This window comes from Adiantum capillus-veneris, chromosome 17, assembly GCF_014529385.1.
Source record: "Adiantum capillus-veneris isolate H3 chromosome 17, ASM1452938v2, whole genome shotgun sequence".
Taxonomy (NCBI): domain Eukaryota; kingdom Viridiplantae; phylum Streptophyta; class Polypodiopsida; order Polypodiales; family Pteridaceae; genus Adiantum; species Adiantum capillus-veneris.
Window position 1 is genome coordinate 83,843,605 of NC_140947.1, and position 17,185 is coordinate 83,860,789.

General features: G+C 38.8%; 1 pseudogene; it reads right to left on the reverse strand.

The window, feature by feature from the left end:
- Window positions 1–2,354: 2,354 nt before the first annotated feature.
- Window positions 2,355–2,926, reverse strand: LOC147437595 (uncharacterized; annotated as a pseudogene).
- Between the last annotated feature and the right edge of the window lie 14,259 nt (window positions 2,927–17,185).

Consider the following 17,185-nt stretch of genomic DNA (forward strand, 5'->3'; position numbering starts at 1 on the left):
TATTTTTATGAAGTACCTCTTAAGTAGATCATGCTTCACTAAGAGAAAGCAAAAACATCCTTGGTCCTTTGCGTATGCCTTTGCTCTTCAAGGTTATGCTTGCCCATGGAAAATGCTCCTTAGCAGAGTGACTCTCTAGTTTTCAGGTGAGAGACTCCCATAGTGGAAGTGGAAGAGGGCCTCCCTTAAGGAGTTTCAAGTTTTTCCAAACAAGCTTTGAGTCGGGACCCTTAGCGGATGATTTATGAAAATTTGAGCATGGGAAGAGGGGCCCTAAAAGGGGAGGACTCAAGAAATCTATTAACCTTGCCTGGGCACCTCGGCTCAACTATTAGATGTTGCGAGTGATTAGATGAAAAAAGTGGACCAATGGATAATTTTGGCTGATCAAAATTAGTGGGAGTTGAGGATGTATTTCAACCGCAGAAACTTCATCCAGTGAGCCTATTTAATAAAAAACTTGAGATATTAATAAAGCAACATTTCAAATCCATCCACATTTTCAATTCCAAAAATAAACAAGGGAGCATCGAAACCTGTACGCATGCCTTCAACCCTCATTTGGATTACATAAACCAACTACCCCATGTGTTATCATGCCTTCCCAAAATAAACTTTCTCAAATTTGTCTCGACAAAGAGAAAAGCTATACACACACCCAAATTTAGACAAGAAAGGACATATTATGTAAAGTGGGAAGATCCCAATTCCCGGATTGGACATCTTTCAATATATCATGTACAAGGTGTTGACGTTTTGTACTAGACTAAACATTTGAAAGAAAAAAATTTATGGTTTCGGGTGGTTGCACCATCAAGAGACTAGTACATTGATTCCATTTTCATTGTTTATACTCTATTGTCCTACCTACAACTTATCTTAACATGGAGACATTGGTTTGAAGGCCCACAACTTGTTCAAGCTAATGTCAAATGGAGTACCCGAACTTCAAGTTCAAGGTCCACTACTTGTCCAAGCTAGCACCCATTGAGAAATAAACCCACTTGTCCATGACATCAAAGCAACACACACCTCTAGTCTAGAAATTCTTCACTTAAGGTACGAGCCATTTATGTTTTCAAGGTGCATTTGTCTAGGATAGGCTTTGGAGGAATGCAAAGTCCACTTCTTATCTAAGCTACAATTAGTGAAAGGGTAAGCAAACATGTTTACATAAAAATTTCTCTAAGTAATTCTCCATTGCAACATAGAAGGTTTAATTTGAAGTTCAAGAAACTAGGCTAAAACATATATAATGAAATAAATACTACCCACAAGAAAACATTAAATATGTTATTTACGTCCAGAAGCATCCAGTTATGCATAGACCCTAATAAAGATATGCATGCATACATTGACATCTTAATATGTCATGCACTTAGACTCCATGGTTTTCCTCCCAGCATATTTTAGTTTACAAAACTCTCTTACATGGAGGATGTAAAATAACCATTTTTTATTCAAACATTTTTCTCCACAAACAAGGTCTCTCACACAATTCAAAGTCCATGATTTATTTTCTCCGAATGCAAACAATTAGACTTTATATTTTTCCTTTCAAAGACTTGTGGGTTCTAAAACTCTTTTATATGAAGGACACAAAAATAAAGGTTTTAGGCAAACATGCGTGCCAAGACCAAGATAATTCTTGCACATCCATGAATTCTCCATTCCATACTTATAAGGTTTATTTTGATATCAAACATAAGTTTCTCCTAGTTACAAATGGATGCAACCTTGAGATGGAATGATATAGAATTGCTAAAGAACAAAAATAGTTTTTTTTAAATACATCATGATGAAACACAACCATAATCTAGTAAAATGAGTCCCCAAAAACAAGGTGCAATCTAGAACTACATTGAAATCTCCTTAGACTTGAATACACTCTAGTAATATAGTGAAGTCCCCTTAGACTAGGGTAGAGTTCATTGACACATTTTTGTTCTAAAGCGGGATGCTTTGTCATGACATTAAATTCTCCTTGTAATTGGATACACTCTAGTAATACATGGGGGTCCTCTTAGAGTAGAGTGCACTCCATTACAAGTCCCTTAGACCAGAGCACAATCCATCACATAGGATTCTCCTTATAATAGCATACACTGGAGTAATACGTGGAAGTCCCCTTAGAGAAGGGTGCACTCCGTGTACAAATAATTTTCTTTATAATAAGATACCCTATAGAATACCTGCAAGTCCCCTTAGAGTAGGGTGCACTCCATGCAAGTTTTCATCAAATTGACACATCTTTGTTTAAAAATAACCTTCGAATTATATAGTAATACAAATACACATCATACTAAAAGACATCATCTGGCCATAAAAAGGATCATTCTCAACCTTCTTTAATGTTATCGCCTTGACACGTACACATGGAGGACATGATTTGTCTTAAGATCACTATACTGATTTAGAATTACGTTATGGGTATAATATTTCTTGTCTCTTGCATACAACCATCCAAGTAACCATGGAATAATCATTTCTTGCAAGAATCTTTGAAGCTGCTCAGGTGTTTTCCTCCACATCTTTGGAAATATAAGATATGTTCCTGGCATATTCCACATCATCCTATATGGACTATCATAAAAAATCAAGGTATTCTTTGCATCCAAGTCCTCAAACATCTTCCAAATATCGCTCAAGTTTTTATGATGAACCCTTCTAAAACCTAACATGATGTTTGGATTTTGGCAACACTTGTTACTTTATAGATCTTAAACTTGCTATAATGCTTTGGGAAACATTTTTGTGTGATGTGTTGCACTCTTGTTAGGTTATAGCAAGTCCATATCCACAACTCAAAGTATTCACCACAGAAATCCAAAAACATTTCTGCGTCTAGGCACACCGCATGATAAACTTCATCTTTATCCTCCACAAGACGCATGTGTTGAGCCCAAGATGGCATAAGATGTCCATGTTCTATTTCAATCTTCTTCAAAAGCAGTCCTTCAAGGTCCAAAACAAGCACTCTTTTGATATTCTTGACAACAAGTGGTAGGTGACAAGGAGGTGATTGATATATACGACAAGGCCTTGGATGAGGCTGGTTGGGTGCTTCAAAACCTTCCTTCAAATCATGCCTATAGATAGTCAACCCGCTTTCTTGTAGTGATGACTCTGCAATTGAAAAACAAGAAATTTATTATGTTTCAAAGAATACAAACATTTTCTATATTTCTACACTATGGTATTATTAGATGACAAAGTCCATCTTCAACTTCCTCATTGATTTAAAAAAATCCCGATTGAAAACCTTACAAAGCTTCACCATTTCTCCAAGCTATGCTTCTTTGAAGCATGGAGAAAAGTAAGGTCTACCACCTGGCTAGGCTAGGCTCCACTATGAATGGAAAAAAGTAAGATCTACCATAGGTCCAAACTAGGCTCAATGATGAGGAATCTCTTGTTTCAAGGTCTGCCACCTGTCCGAGCTACACTTCATACAATATAGTGGTGGATAGCTAGACTCAATTGGGAATGGGAGAAAAGGTGCAAGCTCCACCACCTATCCAACCTCTTAGGCTCTTTGTTTTTCCTTCTCACTGCATGGAGGACTTGTGATGCGTTTCCCATGAGGGGCTTTACCAAAAGGTCCACCACATGTCCAAGCTTGCTCCGAAATATGTAGAAATATTTTTTTCGAGATCTGCAAGAAGAAACAAAAAGAAAAATTTGATACCATGCACATTTATATTCAAGTATGTGAAACAAGGTTCAAGTCATAAAAGGTACCTTAGGGATGTGTTTTATTTAGACTTAGAAGATTGTTCTCAACTTTGACCTTGTTATATAAGCCTTTGCAGTGGCTGCCTTCAATGGCCCCTTTGTAGTACATCCCAATTGCCTAGCTAGATTGATCAATTATGGTGCCTTCATGCTTTCAACAGTTATACCATTGTTTTCCAGTATCTCTTGTATTTGGGCTCGTCTGATGTCATTGTTGTCGGTTTTGTCACTTGCTCGATTGTGTTTGCCTTCAAGGATAGCTTCACCGTTGTCATATTTTATCCTTCTTGTAAAGAACACCTTGGCTTACCAAGCATCATTTTTTTGCTTCCAATTATCTTTGATTTCTTTATATTCACTCTCATTTGTCAATGCTGGCTGTCCGTAATGATTAGAGGCAATGAAATTCCGCGCATCCCTTATCTCATCCAGCTCAAACAAATAGGGAAGCAACTCCTCCAAGAGCATATCGTCAACCTATTTTTCACCATCAAATTGGGATGGAAAAATAAAATTGTTTTCAGGGGAAATGCATCCGTTGTAATGAGAGTCATCATTAAGCACTGTTCTTCGTGGGTCACATTCATACCCCATGGCAATTTTAGCTAGAGGCTTGAACATTGCCTCAACGGTTGGATTGTCAAGTCTAGATAATTTATTGCTTTGACAAGTGTGGCAACCTTCTTGATTCCAAATTGCAAAGAAAGGCAATGTACCTTTTGCTAATCTCTCTAGTGATTTATGAATTTGAAGCACATTGTTCCTAGTAGCCGTCGACCAAATTGCAACATTAAACCTCTATAATATAGTCTTCAAGAATTGGATGCAACCTGGCCTAAGTATAATATATCTTTTTGGATCTAGTTGCACTGACTGGTGGTGTGAGGATGGCTGAGGAGAACGTTTCAATAGCAGACCAGTTAAGTCCAAAATAATTGTGAGTATGGATTTCTCAACATCTGCACTAGATGAAGTAGAAACAAATGGAAATAACACTTGAGTAGACGTTTTAGTCTCTTTTGAAGTAGGTTGTATTGTTGGAGTAGGCATTTCTTTATTATCAATGTTGCAAGCTTGCTCAAGGTGCACATCACCAGACTTTGGTATAGACGTATCATCCACCTTGGGCATGTCACAAATAATAGAATAAAGGGGTTCAACAATTGTGGACTCAACCACAGGGGCCTTATCTATCCCAATTTGCAAAACACAAATAACATTGGTTTCTAAAAAATCACTAGAATTTAAATCACCAATTTTAAACATGTGGAAGTCAAACTTAGGAGTTTATTCAAGGTAAAATCAATATTATAATCCTTGCAACTATTGGTACACAAGGCAACACTAGTCTTTACTACAATCTTTTGTGGCAAACTTGTACACCCTACACTTTAATAAAAGTTAGTACTTAAGTGAATATTGAAGGCCACATAAAGTTAACAACCATGATTTACTTGATTGAGATTTGATCCATTAAAAGTCATCTTAACACATATAACTAAGACTTCTATCCATATAAATACTTGAAAACATCAAATAAATTCATAGTCAACAAACTATGTGTCTCCTTATTCAAGTCGACCAATAGTCTCAACACATGCATAGCCATAACCTCTTGATATGTCTAAAGATAAGCCTTTATCCAAAGGTGTTAATTTTGAATGAAATATATAGCTACGTTTTGGACACTCGTACAATGAGAGGTATTTTTGTAATCCAACACGTTTCCCTTTTGGATAAATTTACAAATCTATGCCTAGTTAATCTCTCTCTTCTTCTCTCAATAGAGACCTTAATAGAAGCAAGGTCTACCACTTGTCCAAGCCAGTGCAAGGAAATGGCTATTGTTTTAAGTCTACCACAATAGACTCCACAGAAGGTTCACCACCACACTTGTTTGAATTAGCCTCCATGGAAGGTCCACCACTTGTCGAAGCTATATGGGATTGCTTGAAGGTCTATCACACTTCTAGCTTGCGATTGGGATCTGTATGGTTCACTACCCATGCTAGCCTTGAAAGTATAAAATTATGGGGATAATACGAGGTCTAACTCGTCAATTCAATCTCTTAAGATTAGGCTAGTGTTTTTTTTAAAATCTAAGGGTTCATCATTCAAAAATTATTCTCTATATTTAAACCTTTAATTCTTGAAGATGAAAAACATGACTCAAAAAATACTACATGAAACAAAACCTAACATCAAGAGTATCAAATCAACAAGAATAGATGCTAACATATACAAGAAGCTCAAAACATACGTCCTTCCATTTCCAAGTAGGCCTCAATTGACAAAGGAGGTTGGTCTTCTTCTTCTTCTTCTTGCGGAGAAACATCTTCTCTGATGGGTACATCGCCAGCTAATTGCAAAGTAGGTTGTTGATCTTGAAGGCTAGCCCACTTTTCTATATAAGCATGGGCCTTAGCAAATTTGAGAAGCCTAGTTGCTAAAGTTCCTTGCTCTTGCACGCTCTCAACTAAGCAGATGACGTCTTTTTTTTGTAATCCTTCTTGTGCAACCAGAGAGCCATCACTAAACAGATCTACAAGCTTGAGATCTTCAAAATAGTATGTATGATTGTAGTGCTTGATGAAAACTCTTTTTTTGGCTTCCAAATATTGCAAATCTGACATGGCTTCATTTTTCTACTTGAAGCAAAATACAATCAATTGGCATGGGATGTTGTTTTGATCTCCTTCTCACTTCTTCAAATGCATTACTTTGTCCCATGAAGGCAATAACCACAAGGAATTGAATTACTCCTTTGCAAGGTGCTAATGGAAAGTGATGCAAGGCACCAGAACAATGGTAGCTCACATTATCTCCCATACTATGGAATGCACATTGCAATTTTGTGATTTTAGAGAAATCTATAAATGCAAGAATCACAAATCCAGGATCAATTGAGCCTCCCAAAATAGCCAAAATCCCATCCAAAGCATTGCTAAATATCTCCTCACTCCAGTGCAAGTTGTCCCCATAGTATTTTGTCAAGTCTAAAATGCATAAGCCAATAGGAATTTGGTTGTTGAAGTGGCGCTTCAAGTACATATTTCCTTCCATCTGTAGGTTCATCACATAGGTGGACCATGGCAAATCAAGAGACTCAAGTTTCTCCTTGTAAAGGTGAATTTCCCATTGTATGTATTTTATAGCTTCATCCAAAAAATTTATTTTCTTTGTACCACGCTTCAAGCTATTTTTTAGCCATTACTCACATAGCATTATAATGGTTTTATAAAATGCATCATTGATTTTATACATGCTGACTATTTTCTCCAAATCTTTACACGGTGATGACTCATTCAAAGCATTGAAGTCTTCAAGAAGTGCGTCTTGAATGAGTTTGTCTTGTTTGAGTTGCTTGGTTCGATCATACATATCAATTACATCACCATCTTTTGCACTCTTTGACAATGAAATCTTCTCATCTTTAATTTCTTCTTGAATGATCTTTACCTCTGATTCCTCAAGACTGCAAAGAAATCTGAATACCGTTGTTGGGGGTTTCTTGTTCTCCTCCTTAAGCCTTTTAATAATTTCTAGCCAATAATCATAAACTTGATCCGAATATGTAACCATGTGTGCTTGTTTAGCAATCCAACTTGCTCCTGCACTCATTCTTGCCGATCAAAGAAAATTCTAGAAAGAAATATAACACCAATGAGAAGATTGAACTAAAGTGTTTAGTTAAAGACAATAAGAAAGAAGAAGAAAGACACTTACATCCCATCCAGCACGAGATGTATGTCCCTTTGCAACTCTAGTTGCTGCCCTTGATGGTCGTCCAGAATAGATCCATTGACTTTGCAAATGCCACAATATTTGACTGTAAGGTTGCTTGACATACAATGCTTTAGCCTCATCATTTGCAATGGTAGATATAGCAATTGCAACCATTGGAGGAGCATTTACAACAATACGATCCTTTCAAAATTTATACACGTCAATCAATCTTTGAAATATCTCATTGTTTTTTTGTTCATTGTGAAGCAAAAATTTTGTGGCATAAATTGAATGTTGGCCATCAAGAATCCAATAATGATCATCTTGTAGTTTACCCTCTTGTACCTCTTCTACTGCCAAAGGTGTACCCTTCTTTGCCTTTGCATTTTGAACAGGCATTAAATATGCACACATTCCAGGCTTAGTTGTACTCCAAGAAAATCCAAATAACATGTTTCCAGCATGTTTTCCATCAATAGTACGTACATTATAGTGATCAGGAGTCAGCCAACAATTTTGAATAGGGATATGAAACTCCTTATATTGGAAAGGGACATAGCTTATATACTTATTCATTCCACCTGTATCTTTTTCTTGTCCTTTCATGGCCTCTGTCTCTAGAGTTTCTAGATCCACGATTCTCATCTTGGACATTGAACCATGTGTTGAGGATGCTAGAGATGCATTGTCTACATCCAAAATAGAACTAGTCTCCTTAGGTGCTACTTTTTGCACTTTGACTTTCTTGTTATAGGTGGTCATGAAGCTTTCACCTTCTTTCCCTGTAGTGTGGCTATGATGGAGCTTTGAAGTTGATCTACTGTGACACCTTGAGTTGACTCTTCAATCTTTCATCCTCGAGAAAACATTGTCTCATCTTTATTTTGAGACATGTGTGAAATTGCATATGCTCCTGGAGATAATTGGAATTCTTGATTCATTGGGACTACAATATCAATGTATTCCACCTGTGGATGACGATCAACTGCAGAGATAGAGGCTTCCACTACTTGGCCAACATCTTCAAATAGAATTTCATTCTCTTCTTTGCAATAAACGAATGCACCTTATGAAATTGTGCACCCTCCACACCATGTATATCTAGATACCAGTTCCTTTGATCATTGCAAGTATAGGCAATTGAGACAACCACCCTTGTAACCTTTCTTATTGGTACCATATCTTCTTGGAAAAAAACAAATTTAGTTGTTACTAAATAATATAGTCCACCACTTGTCCAACCTACTTCCAAGGTGGTTTGTAGGTCCACCACTTTTCCAAGCTAGCTCTACTGAAACAAGATATCTCTATTGTTTCAAGGTCAATGTGTGAATGGAGTGTAGCTACTATGTATATTAGCATGAATGGTTTGGGGCAAAGGTCCACCACTTGTCCAACCTACTATCCATTGTGTTATGGAAGCTTTAAACCAAGGTGGCTTGAAGGTCCACCACCTGTCCAAGCTAGCTCTATTGAAACAAGCTATCTCTATTGTTTCAAGGTCAATTTGTGAATTGAGTGTAGCTACTATGTTTACTACCATGGATGGTTTGGGACATAGGTACATGCCTTGTCCAACCTACTATCCATTGTGTTATGGAGGTTTTAGCTCAAGGTGGTTTAAAGGTCCACCACATGTCCAAGGTAGTTCTATTGAAACAAGCTATCTATGTTTCAAGGTCAATGTGTGAATGGAGTGTATTTACTATGTCTATTAGCATGGATGGTTTAGTGAAGAGGTCCACCGTTTTTCCAACCTACTATCCATTGTGTTCTGGAGGTTTTTGCCCTAGGTGGTTTGAAGGTCCACCACCTGTCCAAGCTAGATCTATTGAAAGAATCTATCTCTTTTGTTTCAAGGTCAATGTGTGAAAGGAGTGCAGCTACTATATTTACTACCATGGATGTCTTCGTATAGAGGTCCACCCCTTCTCCAACCTACTAATCATTGTGTTATGGAGGTTTTAGCCCATAGTGGTTTAAAGGTCCACCATTTGTCCAAGCTAGCTCTATTGAATAGTCCTATCACTATTGTTTTAAGGTCGTATTGTGAATGGAGTGTAGCTATTAGATTTACTACCATGGACGGTTTGGGAGAGAGGTCCACCACTTATCCAACCTACTATCCATTGTTTTCTTGAGGTTTTAGACGAGGTTGGTTTGAAGGTCCACCACCCATCCAATCTAGATAAATTGCACAAAGCTATCTCTATTGTTTCAAATTCAATGTGTAAATGGAGTATACATACTTTTTTTACTACCATCGATGGTTTGGGGAAAAGCTCCACCAATTTTTCAACCTACTATCCATTGTGTTATGGAGGTTTTAGCCCAAGAGTGTTTGAAGGTCCACCACCTGTTCAAGCTAGCTCCATTGAAAGACGATATCTCTATTGTTTCAAGGTCAATGTATGAATGGAGTGTAGCTACTTTGTTTACTACCATGGATGGTTTGGGGTAGAGGTCCACCACTTATCCAACCTACTATCCATTGTGTTATGGAGGTTTTAGCCCAAGGTTGTTTTAAGGTCCACCACCTGTCCAAGCTAGCTCTATTGAAAGAAGCTATCTCTTTTATTTGAAGGTAAATGTGTGAATGGAGTGTAACTACTATGTTTATTACCATGGATATTATGGGGCAGAGGTCCACCACTTGTCCAACCTACTATCGATTGTGTTATGGAGGTTTTATCCCTGGGTGGTTTCAAGGTGGACCACTTGTTTAAGCTATCTCTAATGTTTCAAGGTCAATGTGTGAATGGAGTGTAGCTACTATCACTATTACCATGGATGGTTTGGGGCATCGTCCACAACTTGTCCAACCTACTATCCATTGCGTTATGGTGGGTTTAGCTCAAGGTGGTTTGAAGGTCCACCCCTGGTCCAGGCTAGCTCTATTCACCATAGTCGTATCTCTATTTTTTGAAGGTCAATGTGTGAATGTAGTGTAGCTATTGTGTTTACTACCATGGATGGTCTGGGGAAGACATCCACCACTTGTCCAACCTACTATCTGTTGTGTTATAAATTTTTTATCCCAAGGTGGTTTGAAGGTCCACCACCTGTGTAAGCTAGCTCTTTGAAAGAAGCTATCTCTATTCTTTGAAGGTCAATGTGTGAATGGAGTGTAGCTACTATGTTTACTACCATGGATGTTTTGGGGTAGAGGTCCACCGCTTCTCCAACCTACTATCCATTGTGTTATGGAGGTTTTAGCCCTGTGGTTTTAAAGTCAATCTGTGAATGGAGTGTAGCTACTATGTTTACTACCATGGATGGTTTAGGGCAGAGGCCTACCACTTGTCCAACCTACTAACCATTGTGTAATGAAGGTTTTAGTCCAAAATGGTTGAAGGTCCACCACCTATCCATGCTAGCTCTATTGAATATTCCTATCTCTAGTGTGATCACGTGGATGGTTTGGAGTAGAGGTCGAGCACTTTTTCAACCTACTATCAATTATGTTATTGAGGTTTTAGCCCAAGGTGGTTTAAAGGCCCACCTCCTGTCCAAGCTAGATCTATTGAATAAAGCTATCTTTATTGTTTGAAGGTCAATGTGTGAATGGAGTAGAGCTACTATGTTCACTACCATTGATGGTCTGGGACAGAGGTCCACCACTTGTATGAACTACTAACCATTATGCAATGGAGGTTTTGGCCCAAGGTTGTTTGAAGATCCACCACCTATCCAAGCTAGCTCTATTGAAAGAATCTATCACTATTGTTTGAAGGTTAAAGTGTGAATAGAGTCTAGCTACTATGTTTACTACCATGGAGGGTTTGGCACAGAGGTCCATCACTTTTCGAGCCTACTAACCATTGTGTTATGGAGGTTTTAGCCCAAGGTGGTTTGAAGGTCCACCACCTGTCCAAGCTAGCTCTATTGAATAGTCCTATCTCTACTCTGATAGCGTGCATGGTTTGGGATAGAGGTCTAATACCTGTCCAACCTACTACCCATTGTTTTGAAGGTCCACCACTTGTCCAAGCTAGCTCTATTGAAAGAAGCTATCTCTATTTTTTGAAGGTCAATGTGTGAATGGAGTTTAATTACTATATTTACTACCATGGATGGTTTGGGTAGAGGACCATCACTTGTCCAAACTACTAGCCATTGTGTTATGCAGGTTTTAGCCCTATGTGGTTTGAAGGTCAACCACGTGTCCAAGATCCCTCTATTCAATAGTCATATCTCTACTTTGTTAGCATGGATGGTTTTGGCTAGAGGTCCAACACTTGTCCAACCTACTATCCATTGTGTTATGGATGTTTTAGGCCAAGGCAGTTTGAAGGTCCACCACCTATCCACGCTAGATATATTGAAAGAAACTATCTCTATTATTAGAAGGTCAATGTGTGAATGGAGTGTAGCTACTATGTTTACTACTATGGATGGTTTGAGGTAGAGCTCCACCACTTGTCGAACCTACTATCCATTGTGTTATGGAGGTTTAAGTCCAAGGTGATTTGAAAGTCCGCTACCTATCCAAGCTAGCTCTATTTAAAAAAGCTATCTCTATTTGTTTGAAGGTCAATTTGTAAATGGAGTGTAGCTACTATGTTTACTACCATCGATGGTTTGCGACAAAAGTCAACCACTTGCCAACCTACTTTCCATTGTGTTCTAGAGGTTTTAGCTCAAGTTAGTTTGAAGGTCCACCACCTATCTAAACTAAATCTATTAAACAAAGCTATCTCTATTGTTCAAAGTCAGTGTGTGGGAATGGAGTGTAGCTACTTTGTTTACTACCATGGATGGTATGGGGTAGAGGTCCACCACTTGTCCAATCTACTATCCATTGTGCTAGGGAGGTTTTAGCCCAAGATTGTCTGAAGGTCCACCACCTGTCCAAACTAGCTCCTTTGCAAGAAGCTATCTCTATTTTTTCAAGGTCAATGTGTGAATGGAGTGTAGCTACTTTTTTATTACCATGGATGGTTTGGGACAGAGGTCCACCGCTTGTCCAAACTACTATCTATTGTGTTATTGAGGTTTTAGCCTAAGATTGTTTGTAGTTCCACCACATGTCCAAGCTAGCTCTATTTAATAGTCCTATCTCTAGTCTGATCACTTGGATGGTTTGGGATACTTGTCCAACCTACTAGCCGTTGGGTTATGGAGGTTATATCCCATGGTGGTTTAAAGGTCCATCACCTGTCCAAGCTAGCTCTATTGAATAGTCCTATCTCTAGTCTAATGACATCAATGGTATTGAGGTTTTAGCCCAAGTTGGTTTGAAGGTCCACCACCTGTCCAAGCTAAATACATTTAAAGAAGCTATCTCTATTGTTTGAAGGTCAATGTGTGAATGAAGAAGAGCTACTATGTTTACTAACATTGATGGTTTGGGACAGAGGTCCACCACTTGTCCAACCTACTAACCATTGCGTTATGGAGATTTTAGCCCAAGGTTGTTTGAACATCCACCACCTATCCAAGCTAGCTCTATTGAAAGAATCTATCATTATTGTTTGAAGGTTAAAGTGTGAATGGAGTCTAGCTACTTTGTTAACTACCATGGAGGGTTTGGGATAGAGGTCTATTACTTGTCCAACCTACTAACCATTGTGTTATGGAGGTTTTAGCCCAAGGTGGTTTGAAGGTCATGACTACCTATCCAAGCTAGTTCTATTGAATAGTCCTATCCCTACTCTTATAGCGTGGATGGTTTGGGGTAGAGCTCTAACACTTGTCCAACCTACTATCCATTGTGAGTTTTTAGCTCAAGGTGGTTTGAAGGTCCACCAACTGTCCAAGCTAGCTCTATTGAATGAAGCTATCTCTATTGTTTGAAGGTCAATGTGTGAATGGAGTGTAACTATTGTGTTTAGTACCATGGGTGGGTTGGGTAGAGGACCATTACCTATCCAACCTATTAGCCATTGTATTATGCAGGTTTTATCCCTATGTGGTCTGAAGGTCAACCACCAATACAAGCTCGCTCTATTGAATAGTCCTATCTCTACTCTCATAGCGTGGAGGGTTTTGGCTAGAGGTCCAAAACTTGTCCAACCTACTATCCATTGTGTTATGGAGGTTTTAGCCCAAGGCGGTTTGAAGGTCCACCACCTATCCAAGCCACATCTATTGAAAGAAGCTATCTCTATTGTTTGAAGGTCAATGTGTGAATGGAGTTTAGCTACTATGTTTACTACCATGGATGGTTTGGGGTAGAGATCCACCACTTTTCCAACCTACTATCCATTGTGTTATGGAGGTTTAAGTCCAAGGTGGTGTGAAGGTCCACCATCTGTCCAAGCTAGCTCTATTGAAAGAATCTATCTCTATTGTTTGGAGGTCAATTTGTGAATGGAGTGTAACTACTATGTTTGCTACCATGGGTAGAGGTCCACCACTTGTCCAACCTACTTTCCATTGTGTTCACGTTGGTTTGAAGGTCCACTACCTATCCAAGCTAGATGTATTGAACAAAGCTATCTCTATTGTTTCAAAGTCAGTGTGTGAATGGAGTGTAGCTACTTTGTTCACTACCATAGATGGTTTGGGGGAAAGGTTCACCACTTGTCCAACCTACTATCCATTGTGTTATGAAGGTTTTAGCCCAAGATTGTTTGAAGGTCCACTACCTGTCCAAGCTAACTTCTTTGAAAGAAGCTATCTCTATTGTTTGAAGGTCAATGTGTGAATGAAGTGTAGCTACTTTTTCTACTACCATGGATGGTTTAGGGTAGAGGTCCACCACTTGTCCAACCTACTATCTATTGTGTTATGGAGGTTTTAGCCCAAGGTTGTTTGAAGGTCCACCACCTATCCAAGCTAGCTCTATTCAATAGTCCTATCTCTAGTCTCATCACATGTATGGTTTGGGATAGAGGTCCACTATTTGTCCAACCTACTAACCATTGTGTTATGGAGGTTTTAGCCCATGGTGGTTTGAAGGTCCACCACCTGTCCAAGCTAGCTCTATTGAATAGTCCTATCTCTATTGTTTGAAGGTCAATGTGTGAATGGAGTGTAGCTACTATGTTTACTACGAGGGATGGTATGGGCAAAGGTCCACCATTTGTCCAACCTACTAACCATTGTGTTATGGAGATTTTAGCCCAAGGTGGTTTTAAAGTCCATCACTTGTCCAAACTAGCTCTATTGAATAGTCCTATCTCTACTGCGATAGCATGGATAGTTTCGGGTAGAGGTCCAACACTTGTCCAACCTACTATTCATTGTGTTATTTAGGTCTTAGTCCAAGGTGGTTTGAAGGTCCACCACCTGTCCAAGCTAGCTCTATTGAATAGTCCTATCTCTATTGTTTGAAGGTCAATGTGTGAATGGAGTGTAGCTACTATGTTTACTACTAGGGATGGTCTTAGGCAGAGGTCCACCACTTGTCCAACCTACTATCGCTTGTGTTATAAAGGTTTTAGCCCAAGTTGGTTTTAAGGTCCATCACTTGTCCAAGCTAGCTCTATTGAAAGAAGCTATCTCTATTTTTCTTGAAGGTCAATGTGTGAATGGAGGTAACTATCATATTTACCTCCATGGACGGTTTGGGGAAGAGGTCCACCACTTGTCCAACCTATTATCCATTGTGCTTTGTTTTAAGGTCCACCACTTGTCCAAGCTAGCTCGTTTTGAATGAAACAACCTAAATGTAAATAATCCCGTCTAAATTTGAATAAAACCACCCAAATTTAATTAATCCCGCCTAAATTCAAATGAAGTCGCTCAAATTTAAATAGTCCCACCTAAATCAACTTCACCGTCTTGCTTAAATTCAAATTTTCCTATTCAGATTCAATTTGAAAGCAAGTTTAGTTAAAAGGATGTCTTTGTCCGCCTAAATTCAAATCCACCCTTGTTGAATCACATTTTTTGCATCTATAGCCAAACAAGGTCCACCACTTGCCCAACCAGTAACACCAAGAAAAAACCCAACATTATACGTCCATCAAAATTCGAGCTCACATATTTTATATTTCAGCCATTTCAGAAACAATAGACAAAGGAAGTAGCCATCAGCAACTCAACAAAAACCAACCATTTGGCCAAACAAAGATTTAAGCAATTGACACAAGTATGTCGACTTGTTATTCACGTTTACTATTAATACACTATGTATTTAATATTACACAAACAATATATTTTCATATATCTGTGTGTTTGAAATATGTGTATCTGCATAGTAATACAATATGTCTATTTGCATAATAACAATACTAAAACCTAAAACCTAAAAACGTAATTATGTCTCTTTGAAAAAAATTATGACAAAGAATTGATGAGAGAGAGTTCCAGAGTTCCAGAGTTCCAGAGAGAGAGAGAGAGAGAGAGAGAGAGAGAGAGAGAGAGAGAGAGAGAGAGAGAGAGAGAGAGAGAGAGAGAGAGAGAGAGAGAGAGAGAGAGAGATGTACCTGTTCTACTGTGTCGACTTGTTTTGCTATGTCAATGTGTTCCGCAATAGCGACCTGCTCTGCAATAACAACCTGATTTGCAATAGCGACCTGCTATGTGATGGTGCAACCTATTGTGCGATGGAGACCTGCTCGATGATGGTAATAGCGACCTGTTTTCTCAGATGGTGATGGAGAACTATTCTCCGGTGTTGACCTGCTCTCTGATGGAAATACCACTTGCAATAGCAACCTGGTTTGCAATAGTAACCTGCTCTACGATGGCGACTTGCTCGGTGATGGCAATATTGACATGTTCCTCTGATGACGACCTATGCAACAATACATATTTCGTGTTGTGCGTGAAAGCAACCCTAGGTTTGTGTTTTTTGTGTGCAAATTCCACGTAAGCAGCGAACGTGGCCTTTAAGATTAGAAGGATAATGACCTAAATCGTGGTTTGTGCCTCATGGCACATATGGGACCTAAACTTCAAATATAGTCTTTTTTGAGTTTTATTATCCTATTTCAAGTCCAAGTTGCCTGTCTTGTCATAACTTTTGACTGGGAACTCAGAATATAGCAACCAAGGGCTAGGATGAAAGCTTGCAAGAGAATGCACACACCTATAGTTTTGGTTATAAAGGCGTTTCTTAATACCTTTTCCAAGTCAAAACTTTTGATGTACCAAACTTAAGCATCCTAACCCTAAAAAGTCTGGAGAGACACAAGTTTCATATCAGGTTCAAAGGCCACCTACATAGAATTAAAGCACAAAAAGGGAAAATTAAGTTGTTCATATTCCCAAAAGCTATCACATATCTTCACTTGAAAACCAATCTATTAACGATGTGATAAAGGACGAATGGTCAGGGAATTGATGGAAGTAGCACCGCTGGTAGACCTTCCTATATCATATAGCTTCTTGGCCAAAAGGGTAATCAAAATAGAGACAAAGTCACGTTATTAAACCGGTCTTAGACTCTTCCATGACTACTTCTATTGCTTTTTGAGCCCTTCCCATAGGGAAGCAAGATCTTAGCCCAAAACCTACATGACTCACTTGTTCAACATGTAGTCTAACATAGTAGGCCTAGTCCACTATTTGCCACCGGGACCCACCGTCAATTGTCCAACCAGTTTGGTATTGAATTAGTATTTTACCTTCAGCATTGGCCATTAAAACTAAGTCCACCACTTGCCCTATCCATTGCCACCACTTGTTTCGCCTGCCAACCACTTTGTTTTTGCATTAGTAGTTCACCTGAGTCATGGACCATTGAAACTAGGTCCACCACTTGTCCAAGTTGTACTAATCTAACATAGCACTATCCGCCACTAGGTTCCATTGCCACATGTCCAACCTTTTT